The sequence below is a fragment of the Stigmatopora argus genome, chromosome 15, assembly GCF_051989625.1.
Source record: "Stigmatopora argus isolate UIUO_Sarg chromosome 15, RoL_Sarg_1.0, whole genome shotgun sequence".
In the NCBI taxonomy this organism is placed as follows: domain Eukaryota; kingdom Metazoa; phylum Chordata; class Actinopteri; order Syngnathiformes; family Syngnathidae; genus Stigmatopora; species Stigmatopora argus.
In genome coordinates this window covers 6,469,403-6,481,409 of record NC_135401.1, presented here as the reverse complement: position 1 = coordinate 6,481,409, position 12,007 = coordinate 6,469,403, and the positions used below count along the sequence as shown (strand labels likewise).

Below are 12,007 nucleotides of genomic sequence, written 5' to 3'. Positions count from 1 at the left end.
GACAAACTCGGCCAAGTGTAAATTATAACTGTCATTTTAGAAATATGGTTGACAGCGACCGACGTTTGGAAAAATGAAACCTCGGTCAGGGCGGAGAACACTTAAAGACGACTTTGGGCCAAACCAACGGGCAACTAATAAATTATTCTTTTGAATTAATTACCGCTGATGATGATAGATGTCCAATCCATTTCACTGAGGTCCAGTTTAGGGTTTTAAAGGCAAGCAGTAGGGGGCGCCTATGAATCGAACCCCCCTGGACTTTTCGGAGTTGACGTATTCGTTTTCTCTTTTATTACTGAGTTGTTAAACTTTATGGTATTTTCCCTTTTTTTCTGATATGTGCATATAAGCAACATTTTTGTCTATTTTATCTTTATGCTAACTTTCAATAACAAAAGAAGTGGTGCGTTGTTAACTGTTCAATATAAAACCCATGTTTTTGCGATGTCAAATGAGAGTTTAAGATAAATAGTTTTTAAACTTTTTCTGGCAAGATGCACTTTAGGAAGGCAAAGCTGCGGTTAGGAATAAACGGCACGTAATTATCTATGTTTTATATTTATTTTGACACTAAATTTCAACTGGGAGTGGCAATAAACAGCCTGAGGACTCTTTTTTGAAGAATTGTTTATTATGTGGCAAAGTGCTACTTAGGATGAGGTGATTTCAGTTCATAGCCAAAATCAAATGCTTGTGTCTCTAAACAACAGCTAGTATCTTTAAAAAAAAAAAAAAAAACTTTAAATGATGAAATACAATTGTATTTTATTCGGAATTAGAAATGCTGGATTAAAAAAATGGTTCATTTTCAACCATATGATGCGATATTTCAAATTAAGTGCTATTCACTGTCCTATAATATTTCTAACATTGAATATAGTCTTAAAAAAAACTTTAAATGATTAAATACAAATGTATTTTATTCAGAATTAGAAATTCTGGATTAAAAAAATGGTTCATTTTCAACCATATGATGCGATATTTCAAATTAAGTGCTATTCACTGTCCTATAATATTTCTAACATTGGATAAAGTCTTTAAAAAAATAAAAAAAAACTTTAAATGATTAAATACAATAGTATTTTATTCTGAATTAGAAATGCTGGATTAAAAAAAATGGTTCATTTTCAACCAAATGATGCCATATTTCAAATTAAGTGCTATTCACTGTCCTATAATATTTCCAACATTGGATATAGGTTGCCAAATACAAATTCCTTTTGTGTATTTTGAACAAACTGCGTGATGAGAAAACGCTGAGCCCTTTGCTTAAAAGTAGCTAAACATGAGGTGGACCTATTAACTATATCTGCATGTTCACATCACTCTCAGTGGTCAGTTATAATAATAAACAGTTGTTGGTGGTCTTGCCGTCGTGTCACCCAAAAAAACAAAAAAGAAATCCCGTAAGACAAACTCAAAAGAGTTTACCGCGTGTTTCTCATGGCGGGCCAAACGTCACAAAGTCATTGTGCTCTGTAATTTGCTTGCATTGACCATGACGTTGGACCTGTACAAGCAAGGCCAGCTCCACATGTAAGAAACAATAATAACAGTAATGCAGCGGTTTGGGCAATTTATAAAGCCCTCCACGGGAGGGCGGGCCGCTGACCTCCTGTTTGGGTCAAATTTGACAGCAATACAAATGTCTTTCCTTCAAAAAGGATTAAGCTTCCCTTGGATATTAACATCAGAGAGCCTACGACTTGTAGTTTTTGTAACCTGATGAATATTAGGGCAAAAGGATTTTCGACCATACCGCTTTTATTTGTGGATTTCCAAACGGGCTCTCCAAATGTGGAAGTCTGAGGTGGCGTGGTCAAGAAAGAGACTAATACAAGTTTGCTGTGCGGTCAATGCCCCCAGACAGATTGAGTCAGACTCTGGAGCGTCACTTTAAACACAAAGTCCACCGCCGTCTTTTCCGTGACGTCAGGGGACTTTATTGTCGTTAGCTTGACACTGACATTTTAATTGTCATTAGTAATAATAGGGAAATTGTTTCAGGTCCGCCCTTTATTCAATTGCAAGACATCATTTTAAATTAAGAGCGAAGAGAATGCATAAACATGCCATAAATCTTTTTTTTTTTTTTTTGAAGCGAGTCACCAGCCTCAGAAACCGCAAGTTTAACAGCAGTTCAGATCGGAGAGCAGATGAGCATGACCCCTCTTTTTTTTTAAAAGAAATTAGATTCAAAAAAACATGTTTTCAATTACTATTTCACCTTTATATTATTCCACGTGTTCGTTCTTAACTTTGATGCTTTCAGGGTAAATATACAATGTATACATAATAATGAAATTCAAGAAAACACATTGAATGAGGTCGTCCAAATTTTTGGTCTGTATTGTAAATCAGTTGCTCCCTAACTTAAGTATGAAAGCAGAAATAATGTATTTTGGTTTTGAAATCTAAAAAGCAGATGTTTGTGTTATTCTAAAACAAAGTCTGTCAACCTACTTTCATAGAGAGCTGAAGATATCTGAGGATTTGGTTGATTTCATGTCAAACAATATCCCTGAATTTAAACCATTTAAACCAAAACTGTTGATCATTTTAACAACTCATTAGTTATTTAATAATGGATTAATTTTTGTACATTATTCTTTTTTCACTTTGCTGTGAGAGCAAGCAATTTGTCTGTGGTTTGATGACAGAAACAGGAGGACATTTTCAAGGAATAATCATCTTTGTTGAGAAATGAGTCTAAATGAGCACACAAAATGAAGGTCCTTATAACAGAAAATTGGCAAATAGCTACTATAGGTGGTAACTACTTTTTGTACAGACATAAAAACAAATTCATCATTATTATTGGTATTATTATTGTTATTTTTTTATCGGAAAAAGGTGGCAGAAGGGTGTGATAAACTAACCTTGGAGAAAAGTTTGATATTTTCCTTATTCACGCATTGCCAACGGACATCCATTCCAATTTGGCTGGGTGGGCTGTTAGTTCCCATTCTTTGTCGGCCTCCCAGTTGGAATGGATTGGATGTCTATAGCCGTTAATGGCAGTCAATGAGTTCAAATGTTAGTAGCCTCCGTCAGGGTGTGAATAGAAAAACAACCCTGGACGAGATTTAGATTAACAAGCATGGTGACTGCAAAGTCCAATGGGAAAAGTTGACGTTTTTTTGTTTTTTTTAAACAGTATTGGTGCAAATCTATATTTAACAAACAGACGTTTATTTTATTAAAAAGATTAGGGGGTATGGTGTGTCGTGCCTCTATGTAATTGAAAGCAGGTTCCAAATAAGCGGGATGGCTGGCATATGCCCCTGAAATGCCCAAATTTGAGGCTTCACACTTCCACAAAGCAATGGGTGGCTGAGTCCACCTCTTTTTACAAGGTCCTTTAAGCGTGATTAAAAGAGAAAAAAAGAAAAAAAAAAGGAGGCAGGTGGTGCTATAATTTGGATGGAGATGTTTAATTTGCAATGGGCAGCTTATTCTTCGTCATTCTCTTCTGGTCTGACCAGAATGACTCCATGGTTACCGTTGCCATGACAGCTGCCAACCCAGGTACCTCAAAGGGGGCAAGTTTCAAACTTAAAAAGATGCCTAAAAGTGCCTAAAAAGTAGTGTACTTTCATATTATAAGGATTTTTTTAAATCATTTCTAATTTTGCTAAAACAGCATTTGAAATATCGCTGTAAGAATTATCATATTACAAAATGATCACCGCCGTACCAAAAAAAAATTACATTCTAGAGGCAAAGAAAAAGTATTACATTTAGAAAAAAAGGTTCAAATCCTACTGTAATGTAATTTTATAAGGAAAAAAAATTCTATTTTACCAGAAGGGTAATATTTACTTTAAAGTGTAATCGAAAAGTTGCAAGTCAGAGAAAAATATTACATATTTTGAATATTTTCCATTCACTTCATTAGTGATGTCTGTTAAACACGTTAATAACCGTGTTAATGCAAATCATCCGTGCTAAGTATCCTAACTAAGGTCGCCGAGGGTGCCAGAGCCTATCCCAGCTATCTATGCTAACAAAATGTCTAACCCAAAATAAAGATTTCCTCCTTGATTGTCATGATATGAATTAACCTTACAGTTTGGTCAGATAGGATCAGAATGACAAAAAAGGGCACGCTCACAGACATATTGGGGGGCTGTCTATGAGCTGTGGTCCAATCATGTTCAGTAGCTCCATCTTCCATGACATTTGGAATAATTGTGAAAAGATTTCTGTTTCTCCAGCAGCCGATGTGACATTCATTCTCTTGAAGAGTGTTGATTAATTGAGTATGCCACATCACATCTCTTTTTTTTTTTGCTTTGCTCAAATGAAGTCAAGCCAATTATAGCCCAGTCAGTGCCTGCGCAACACCCTTTTTTTATAATTAAAGGTCAAAAAGTGCAAAAACTTCGTATTACTAGCAACAGCCTAGCCTATTTTAACCACTTTTTTGGGTGGCCTAGTTATTCAGACTTGTCCCAGTCAAATTAGACTCGGCATGTTGCTTCAATGCAGATTTGAACTCATTTGATGATGTACTAGTTTGTAATTAGTAGAACAGCTTCTGTGTTGTTGCTATGGTGATGCCTAATGACCTGCTTTTAGAGTTCTGGAATGATGGCGCCAGTAGTTTTGAGCATTAGTGTTGATTTTACTGTTGGCCTGTGTGGGACTGGGCTATTTTTGAAATAGTAGTTAAAATGAAGGAATTACATGGGAATTGCTGGTAATTTTACCTATCAGATGAAAGCAAATTTATAACAGTTTATTTAATCACAAGAAGGTTTTGGTAAAAGTCACCCCCGTAGTCTCATAAAATCTGGTTTAGTATTATAGTATGGTAGTAATAGTAGGGGTGATCCTACTGTGCGTTTTTTTCGATTATCGCGGACATGTCTGGCCTATAATAGCCACGATATTTGAGGGATTACTGTATTCTCATTTATGTTCAATTGGAAGATGACATCTTTACAAATTTAAACTGAAATGAATCCCAAATTGATCGTCACCAAGCCTTACGAATATACTTGTCCAGAATATAGGGAGAACCAAGGAGCAAAAAAAACAATAACATCATGTCAAGGTTTTTATTTATTTATATGAATGTTTTCCCTTGCTTTGTATAATGACAAATGACATTAAAATGTATATTTTCTGCATACATAGGACATAAAATCGGAATATTTGGATTTAGCTTATAGCAAAACTAAAGTTTTAGTTTGTGTTTAATGTTGTTTTTTTTCAACATTTTTACACACTTTGTTTTCTGTAGTCATGGTATTTTGTGCTTAATTTGGTAATAAATTAAGCATTTACAAGAAATAGTGATCCAAAGTTCAGGGGTTGTGTTTTTGAGGGGGCAGTTTTTAGTATGGAGTGATATTTTACAGTACCCACAAGCGGTTTTGTGATTTATTATCGTGCATGGCTACCAAATATGAGCATTAAAATACAAAACAACAAATAGTGGCAGATGGAGTAATATGAAGAAAAGAGGGTTTTTTTCTTTCTTTCTTTTTTCACACGTCCTTTAGTCTGTGCATTCGTTCCTGAAATAAGACTCAAGTGTGGCTCGAGTGCAGCCACAAAGTGCAGAGCAGCGCACAATCGTCTATTCTTACTGTGGAACTTTTTGATGGAAGCCTTGATGCTGTATTCAAAATAGAATGGTAATTCTATGCTCAAACAAATGATTACACCCCCGAAAAAATGTGCTCTTCTGATTGCCTGAAATAGCTGTGAGTAATCTGTATTTCCTTGACTCCAACAGCGGAAGCTTTTATTAGGCCTCCATTTTGGGGCATTTTGGTTTTACTGCACAGAGGAAATTGTGCAAAGGCAAATTTTGACTGGGCAGGCGGGCGATCGAGGTTTTATGATGAAAGATTTTTAAGGACTTTCCTTAAATATACACATACATGAAATCATTCTCCATATTCATGTAATGTTATAATCCAATGTCTCGGTCCTAAAACTCTTCAAAGATTACATACTGTATTTTGCTTTAATATCAATAGGTTAACCTTTTTAACAAATCAAAAGAAAGTATTTACTATTTATTGTCCTTTCATTTAATTAAAAAAATCTAAAAACTAAATCAAAAAGTGAATGTTTACCGTATCTCCCCTTTTAAAAATAAATACATAAATAATCGATTAATAAATTGACAACTTTTTCTAGCGTGCTGATCGATAAATCATTTTTGGACATTCAAATGAGTACAATTGTGCAATTATTGATTTAAAAAGGGGAAACACAAAAAATATTCCCTATAAATCTATCTTTATTTGAATTTGATCATAAAACAGAAAGTGGGCACTCATCATTTACTTTCTCGGGCCGCAGAAAATGAGGTGACGGGCCAAAACTTGGCCCACGGGCCGCCACTTTGACACCAGTGGGTTAAGGGGTGCTTCAAATATTGACCCTGTCCGTCTCCAGATTAGCCTTTAGTAACGTGAAATTGGAAAGGCATGTCTTTCACAAGTAGACCCACATGGAAGTTTGAAGAAGCCATGCCTTAAAAGACACTGGAAGTGGTCCAACTTGGTGGTTGCCACTGAGCCTTTCCCATATGTTCTCTCTAGGTTTTCAAGTCAAATATGACATTCAGCAGAAAGGCCGTTTTGATGCCCTTTTTTTTCTTTTAATTTAAACTCCCATAGGCTGGTGTTAAAACATCTATTTATGCCCGGCGTGTTTTAGCGTTCTTCTTCTTTCCCATGGCGCTCTCCACACTCTGTAATCAAGTCGCACGAGACGCAGCGTCACCGATAGAAGGCGGCGAGAATACAAGACGACGTTGTTAAACCTTTCATTACGGCTCCTATTCACACGGGACACAACAAGCAGACATTTTTATAGATCTTATTTTCATCACCTGCATATTACCAAGCATCCCTTAGAATTACCAGAGGGCCTCCTTTTTGATTTACGACTCAACTTCCATTTGATTCATAATTATTTACTTTTATAAACCGCAGTAAATGGCACTCAGGCTTAGTCTCATTATAGGGTTTGCAACAATACAGCAATGATAGCTGTTGGTTTGTTTGTTTTTGACATACCAGGCAAACTAGTGTTCTTGCTTGCGGGTCATTTAAAAAAAAAAAAATCACATTTCTTTACCAAGAAAAATGTTGATGGCAAAAGAAATATGCTTGGTTGCTTTAGGCACAATTCAAATGTTTCCAAAACTTCATATCCACGGTACGCATTTTACATTTTACAATGGCACTGGGTTTGATCCCAGATTGGTCCTCACTGTGTGGAGTTTGCATGTTCTCCCTGGGCTTGCGTTGGATTTCTTCGGGTACTGCGCTTCCCTCCCTGTGTTTTCAAGCTTCCACGTGTTTGCCACTGTATGTACGTCGACGTCAGCACTTTAGTCTGCTCACCGCTTGCGTGCATTTCGCTATTTCAGCATGTCGTGCAAACCATACATGTATTTTTACCCTTGTGCTACCCCTCAAATATGATTTAATGCATAGTGGATACATGTTTGAAGACGACCGCTACTCCACGTACTGTATGTAGACCACAAGTATACACGCGTGCATGTGTGCTCACGGGTAGCAGAGTGGGTGTCTCGTGGTTTCGGCCTTCTGGCGCCGACTGCCCGACAAAATGTACCAAAACCCCACCGGGCGGTACAGTAAGTGAAAGCCGGCATCAAAAAAACATGAGTTAAAAAAAGACGTTTTGATCATCCTCTCTCTCACAGGCCTCCCGTCTCCCGCCATACTGTCTGCGCTGTATCTATAGAAATTGTCATTACGGCCCATCCGATGGCTTTGAGATACCTTACCATTATTGCTAATTGACATCCTCCTTGTCTTTGGGCAACCGCTGGCCCACTGAAAAATGCGTCACTGGGGACATGGCAGGGTAATTTGTGGCTACCTGTGTATGCATATCACATGATTGCCCCAATGTGCGGTTTTGTTCCAAAGGTCAAATCTTAGTCGAGGTCGCCTAAAAGACCTTTAAAGTCTCATGTTGAGGTTTTATCTTGTCATCACCGTTGAATAGTAATTAACCAGTGGTGTGCCGTCAGGCCCTTCAAGGCCTTCTCTGCTGGCCTAAGAAATATCTGAATCATACATTATATTTTGTCCATCAATACTTATTAAATAATTCCAAATTGTCTGTTAGCTTCCTTTCCCTCTGGTTGCACTGCTTCTAGATGTGTTTTCATATTGAAGCATTTAACCAATCACATTTCAGCCATTATTTGTTGCCAGGGTCAGAAATCTGCCTCAAGGCCTTCAGAATCAGTTCTGCGGGCTCTACTGCATTAAACAAGCGTCGATAAGACTGTTGCTTTAACTAATCAGATTTCGAGTTGGCAACACCACAATGCCTTCTCGCAGGCGTAGGGATACGTCATTGCCTTCTCGCAGGCGTAAGGATACGTCATCGCTTTCACCAACTATGATTGGCTAGTGATAGAGTGGACTAGCCAGAGCTAACAAACTGTATCTGGAGCGAGCTGCACAAGCAAATATATTGTTTTGTTGATTTAAAACCATTTTCAAGACGGACTATGCCAGAAATATGACAGGACAGGCTCGACTTTCAGCATTAGCTTCGATGGCGATAGAAAAGACGGAAGAAAGGGGGATGGATATTGTGTACAGTTAAAAGGGATTTTTGGTGAGTAAAATATGGCTATATTCCTAAATAATATTTCAATTGTATGAGGTTATTATTGATTATTTTTATGTGTCACAGTTGTAGCTGCAGTAGAGGTTTTATACCCATAAAATAGTTTTTGCTGAAGGCGTCACTAGGAAATGCACGGACCGCCACTGTAATTAACATATTGGTTGCCATGGAATTATTCTTAATGGATATACTATTTCTAAATGGGATAGAAATAGTGATTTGCCAATGTGTCAAACACATGATTTTTTTCCGTCATGAAAAACGTGGAAACTAGCCTCATCCTTTCTTTGTAAACAAATTATGGTGCCAACATGGTAACGGTTGCATACTGTATGTACATAGGCTTCAAAGATGAAAAAAAAAACCATTTTTTAAAAACTATTTACATCATAGACATGTTTTTTTTTATTTTAAATATACAAATACATCATGTCAACAGTTGTACACCACAGTCCAGACATTTGATTAAATTTAGAAAAGCACACGACAGGATATTTATAAGCGGACACCAAAGCGTGCCCAAAGTGTGTGATGTGTGTGTGTGTGTGCTCCTGACTAAAGTGACCATCTAGACAACACCCCGCACCCACAGGTCTGAGTGGGCACGTGAGAAAATACAGCAAAATGCTGCTAGTAATCTAGCAGGGCTTTTCTTCACATTTTGTCATGTTACTAAATGTTTCTAAATGGGAAATCCATTTATTTTTCCGCATCAAAAACTGTACACCTAAAACCTTATTATGGGAACTTTTTTTTAAGTGAACATTGAATGTCCAAAATAATTCAACCCTTGAGTGAGTTTTCTTTAGGATCGTAATTGTATAGTTTTGGAAGATTCATCAATTTCAGGATTGGTGCATCTCTAATGTCATGTAAACCATTCCACTAAAACCATACACTTGTTTTAAAACTTGACAATACGTTTTTCTGTTATAATTGTGTTTTTTTGCATGGACAACCGATTTCTGAGAATATCATATTTTGAAAACCTCCCAATAAGATAATGTTGTTTTATTTTTATTTTTTTAGCTGTTTCTTCAAGGGTCGTGAGAGGTATCCCTGCAAGACCACACTCCAACAAAATTTAAGGACATAAACCCTGAAGTGAAAGTTTCTGAGGTAAGAGTTTATTTTTATTTGTTTTAAATGTGGCACATTTCGGTTTCCCAGCCACTGAGTGCAACGTAAAGGATTTTTTAGACTGCGCAGTCATCAATTAGACAACCATTGTTGGTCAATCTGAAGACCAAAGGCAATTTTCAACATCATGTGACCATTCCCGGCACACATGCATCACTCTGGAGTGTACAGTAGTATATTAAGAGGAGGGATTCCGCGTAGCGTGCATTAATGTGCATTTATGGCCTAAAAAAGACATGACAATTACGGGTTTGAAGAGGGAGTAATGTAAACAGGCTGTTGGCTAATTTTATAAGATTGCACGTTTTGTGCAACAGCAGATGAAGTCAGAGATGTTTTTTTTTCTTCTTTTCTTCAAATTTAGGTAAAAGACATATCATTAAGTTAGAGGACACTAGGATATATTTGTCTATTCCTTTCATAGCCCAAGATAACTATGATGCCTGTTTTTTGGGTCGAGCATTGCAAGTGTGTTAGAGTAATTCTCTCACAATAAGCACTCAGTGTTGAATTTACTGTAGTGGTAAACTGACTACTTTACAGGTTTAATTGTAATGTCTTTAGTGTCATACATATATATTTTTTCTAACCGTTTTAGCGGCATGACTCAGTAGTGTATTGTGGTCATTTTTTGAATAAGGTTGCTCATGAAAGAGGATCTAAAATCAAACAATATTATTGCGTACCTTTGGAACAAATGACATTTTGGAGTTCAAGCACATTATTGCATCTTAAATGATATTGAATGATATTAAATTTGAAAAAAAGATGTCTCAATAAGAGTATGGATATCCATCAAAGACAATGTAAGCATTATGCAAATTAACATGGTGGTTGGTAATCCACAAATTATTTTTGTTTTACATTTTAGGGGAAACTTTCATCATACAGGCGTTCTCCCAAATTATATCTGCCAATATGTTAATTAAATGAGTTTGATTCCGTGTCACAATACGTGGCTTGACTCTCCAAAACGTAGGAGACACCAGTACTCAAGTACAAGTCAGATTTATGCAGTATTCTGACAAAGATCTGTTGTGGGAGTGTTAGAAGTAGATACACCAGAGTCCCAGTTTGAGGTAAAACCACAAGAGGGCGCCATCCACCTCCTTTTCCACTCTCACCATGCCCCTCCTTGTAACCCTGGCTACTGTCAGGAGACAGGTGGTCTCCCAGGGAGGCCAGAAAGACAAGATGCCCACTCATGTCACCCGTGTCTGGAGTCAAACGAATGACTACACACGATTCCATGTGACAGAGCAAACATATATATTTATATTGATATAGAAATTCATCAATTTGACTTATAAATTCAAGTGTCGTGTCTTATAAACGTTGACCTACTTAAAAAAATCTTTGAAAATTAATAGAAATTCACTGAAATTGGCTCCGGTGCTCATTTTTTTAATCCTAAAGGCTTCTCCAGTTGTACTTTTTTTCGGTGTGGATCTTCTCTATTATTACTACCTCCATGGCTCAGTTCTTGTTTAAAGGGGCGACGTTGTAAATAACAAAATGTAAGTCCCATTTCCATGAACAAAGTTGAAATCACCCCCCTAGTCCCCAATGAAAGCAAGGTTTCTCAAATGAACCACATACAACCCACAGTCTTAGAGTATATTTACCTGAAAAATCCACAGAATGGCACCAGAATCGCGTGGCCGTGTTAGTTTGCCGATCAATCTCGACGTGATGCATCTTGCCATCTGCTGCTTTCACCGGCCAATTGGAAAGTGTTAGCGAGGCTTGCACACCTGACGCTCAAGCTGCTCCAAAGGCTGTGTGACACACTCACAAACCAATAATATCGAGATGTGTCCTATTTGGCGATGAACCAATAAGGAAAAAGCAAAACAAAGAAACACTTCATCTAAAATAGATTATGTCTACAAGATACAAGTTGTTTCAAATAAAAAATTCTTTTGTACAAGTTGCTCTTTAGCCAACGACAAGAAGTGAATTTTGACCAAAACTTACAATTTTGTCCTCAGTTGATTCAATAAATGTCCTTGGCGTCATAAAGTGGAGCAGTTCAAAGGTTAGCCATGCAGCTACTGACCGTGCACAGAATTGCCTTTTAAATAAGCGAGACAATGCACTGTGCCACTTTGCATGTGAGTGCATAAAAGCCAAAGAGGCTTAAACGGCAGTCATGAATAACACATGTCCTTTTCTCTCGTTACATCCATTGATAAAAGGGCCTGTGAGTGGGTGCCTTTGT

The 12,007-nt window shown here is 37.2% G+C and overlaps 1 protein-coding gene across 2 annotated transcripts in view; it reads right to left on the bottom strand.

The window, feature by feature from the left end:
* col10a1a (collagen, type X, alpha 1a) overlaps window positions 1-12,007 on the bottom strand; it is a 27,350-nt gene extending 15,343 nt beyond the window's left edge. Inside the window, exons 1-3 of one of the 2 annotated variants that reach the window (XR_013305255.1) lie at window positions 11,764-12,007; window positions 11,412-11,605; window positions 5,186-6,805 (exon numbers count right to left, since the gene is read on the bottom strand). The gene's annotated coding sequence lies outside the window, so the exon portion shown is untranslated. Of the gene's footprint in view, window positions 1-5,185; window positions 6,806-11,411; window positions 11,606-11,763 lie in introns of those variants that run through there. The other variant, XM_077621290.1, reaches the window with a different exon arrangement.